This window comes from Bubalus kerabau, chromosome X (genome assembly GCF_029407905.1).
Source record: "Bubalus kerabau isolate K-KA32 ecotype Philippines breed swamp buffalo chromosome X, PCC_UOA_SB_1v2, whole genome shotgun sequence".
In the NCBI taxonomy this organism is placed as follows: Eukaryota; Metazoa; Chordata; class Mammalia; order Artiodactyla; family Bovidae; genus Bubalus; species Bubalus kerabau.
Window position 1 is genome coordinate 109,538,112 of NC_073647.1, and position 3,397 is coordinate 109,541,508.

General features: G+C 36.4%; 1 non-coding gene across 1 annotated transcript; it reads left to right on the forward strand.

Moving 5' to 3' along the window:
• Positions 1-1,044: 1,044 nt before the first annotated feature.
• Positions 1,045-1,116, forward strand: TRNAG-GCC (transfer RNA glycine (anticodon GCC)). The gene has a single exon. It is a non-coding gene; the product is annotated as a tRNA-Gly (tRNA).
• The last annotated feature ends 2,281 nt before the right edge of the window (positions 1,117-3,397 follow it).

Consider the following 3,397-nt stretch of genomic DNA (forward strand, 5'->3'; position numbering starts at 1 on the left):
TTTTCATCAAGAGAGTCTTTAGTTCCTCTTCTTTTTCTGCCATAAGGATGGTGTCATCTGCATATCTGAAGTTATTGAAATTTCTTGCAACAATCTTGATTCCAGTTTCTGCTTCATCCAGCCCAGCATTTTGCATGATGTACTCTGCACAGTTAAACAAGTAGGGTGACAATATACAGTCTTTATGCACTCCTTTCCAAATTTTGAACTATATAGTTCCATGTCCAGTTCTAATTGTTGCTTCTTGACCTGTAAACAGATTTCTCAAGAGGTAGGTAACGTGGTATGCTATTCCCATCTCTTTAAGAAAGTTCCACAGTTTGTTGAGATCCACAGAATCAAAGTCTTTAGCATAGTCAATGAAGCAGAAGTAGATGTTTTTCTGTAAATCTCTTACTTTTTCTATGATAAGCGTATGTTGGCAATTTGATCTCTGGTCCTTTGCCTTTTCTAAATCCAGCTTGAACATCTGGAAGTTTTCAGTTTACATACTGCTGAAGCCTAACTTGGAGATTTTTGAGCGTTACTTTGCTAGCATGTGAGATGAGTACAATTGTGTGGTAGTTTTAACATTCTTTGGCATTGCCTTTCTTTGGGATTGGAATGAAAACTGACTTTTTCCAGTCCTGTGGGCACTGCTGAGTTTTGCAAATTTACTGGCATATTGAGTGCAGCACTTTCACAGGATAATCTTTTAGGATTTGAAATAGCTCAGCTGGAATTCTTTCACCTCCACTAACTTTGTTCATAGTGATGCTTCCTATGGCCCATTTGACTTCACATTCCAGGATGTCTGGTTGCAGGTGAATGATTACACCTTTGTGGTTATCTGGGTCATTAAGATTTTTTTCTATAGTTCTGTGTATTCTTGCCATCACTTCTTAATATCTTCTGCTTCTGTCAAGTCCATACTGTTTCTGTCCTTTATTGTGTCCATCTTTGCATGAAATGTTTCCTTGGTATCTCTAATTTTCTTGAAGAGATCTCTAGTCTTTCCCATTCTATTGTTTTCCTCTCTTTCTTTTCATTGATCACTTAAGGGCTTCCCTGATAGCTCAGATGGTAAAGCATCTGCCTGCCATGAGGAAGACCCGGGTTCAATCCCCGGTTTGGGAAGATCCCCTGGAGAAGGAAATGGCAATCCGCTCCAGTACTTTTGCCTGGAAAATTCCATGGATGGAGGAGGTTGGTAGGCTACAGTTCATGGGATCACAAAGAGTCAGACACGACTGAGCAACTTCACTGGCTGATCATTTAGGAAGGCTTTCTTATTTCTCTTTAATATTATCTGGAACTCTGAATTCCGATGGATATTTCTTTCCTTTTCTCCTTTGCCTTTCACTTTTCTGAGCTATTTGTAAGACCTACTCAGACAACCATTTTGCCTTTTTGTATTTCTTTTTCTTGGGAATGGTTTTGATCAACTCCTCCTGTACAATGTATGAACCTCCATCCATAGTTCTTCAAGCACTCTGCCTATCAGGTCTAATCCCTTGAATCTTTTGTCACTTCCACTGTATAATCACAAGGGATGTGATTTAGGTCATACTTGAATGACCTAGTGATTTTCCCTACTTTCTTCAATTTAAGTCTAAATTTTGCAATATGGAGTTCATTATCTTAACCACATTCAGCTCCCAGTCTTGTTTTTGGTGACTGTGTAGAGCTTCTCCATCTTTTGCTGCAAAGAATACAGTCAATCTGATTTTGGTGTTGACCATCTGGTGACGTGCATGTGTAGAATCATCTCTTATGCTATTGGTAGAGGGTGTTTTCTATGACATTGTGCAGTGCATTGTCTTGTCAAAACTCTGTTAGCCTTTGCCCTGCTTCATTTTGTACTTTAAAGCCAAACTTGCCTGTTACTCCAGGTGCCACTTGATTTCCTCCTTTTGCATTCCAGTTCCCTATGATGAAAAGGACACCTTTTTTGGGTGTTAGTTCTAGCAGGTCTTGTAGGTCTTCACAGAAGCATTCAATTTCAGCTTCCTTGACATTAATCTTTGAGGCATAGACTTGGATTACCGTGATATTGAATGGTTTGCCTTGGAAATGAACAGAGATCACTCTGTCATTTTTAAAATGATTGAGATTCCAGAAATAAATCCATAGATACATGATCAGTTGATTTGGTTTTGTTTTGGTTTGTTGTTTGGTTCTTTATTTTTGCTACATCATGTGGCATATGGGACCTAAATTCACCAACCATGGATTAAACCATGCCACCTGCATTGGCTTCAAAGAATCTTAACCATTGGACTGCCAGGGAAATCCCATATGATCAGCTGATTTTTAACAGGGCTTCCAAGAACATTCCATGGGGAAAGTAAAGTCTCTTCACAAATGCATTGGCACATTCAAAACTTTACAATGAAGCTGGACTGTTACCTTATACCATATACAGAAAGTAACTCAAAATGAATCAGAATTATAAATATGAGGGAAAACTATATAACTCAAGAGAAAACATAAGGGTAAATACTTATGGATTTAGCAGTGGATTCTTACATATGACACTAAAAGCATAAGCTACAAAAGAGAAAAAAATAAAAATAATCCAATTAAAAAAATAGTGAGAGAAACTTGAACATGTATTTGTATCCTATATCCAAATAACCAATAAATACTTTAAAAATGTTCAACATTGTTATTCATTAATGGAAATGCCATCAAAACCACAATGAAATACCATTCATATCCACTAAGATGGTTCTTATTTTAAAAATCAGAAAATAAGTGTTGTTGAGGATGTGGAGAAATTGGAATTTTTCTCTATTGTTGATTGTAATGTAAAATGGTGTAACCACTGTTTAAACAGCTCTTCCTCAAGACATTAAACTTAGAATTTCCTTATACTCAGTAATTTAACTCCTAAGTTTTTACCTTAAAGAATTTAACAGAGATGTTTGAACATAAACTTTTACACAAATATTCACTGCAACACCATTCGCAATGGCCAAAGGTGGAAACATCCTAAATGTCCATTATTGGAAGAATCGATAAGCACAATATGGTTTATCCATTCAATGGAATATTATTCAGCCATAAAAGGCAATGAGGTATATGCTAACACATGGACAAACCTTGAAAACATTCTAAGTGAAAGAGCTAGACACCAGAAAACCACATATTGAAGAATTTCATTTATATGAAATATCTAGAATAGGCTAATTCCTAAAGATAGAAAATTGATTAGCAGTTGCCTCAGGCTGAGGAAAAAGGAGAATGGACAATGACTACTTAATCATTACAGGGCTTCCTTTTGGATTGATGAAAAGTTCTGAACCTAGATAATGGTGATAGCCACACACCTTGCAAATGCTGTAAACGACATTGAAATGTATATTTTTAAATGAATAAAATGGTAAAATTGATGTTATTTTGTATTTTACCACCA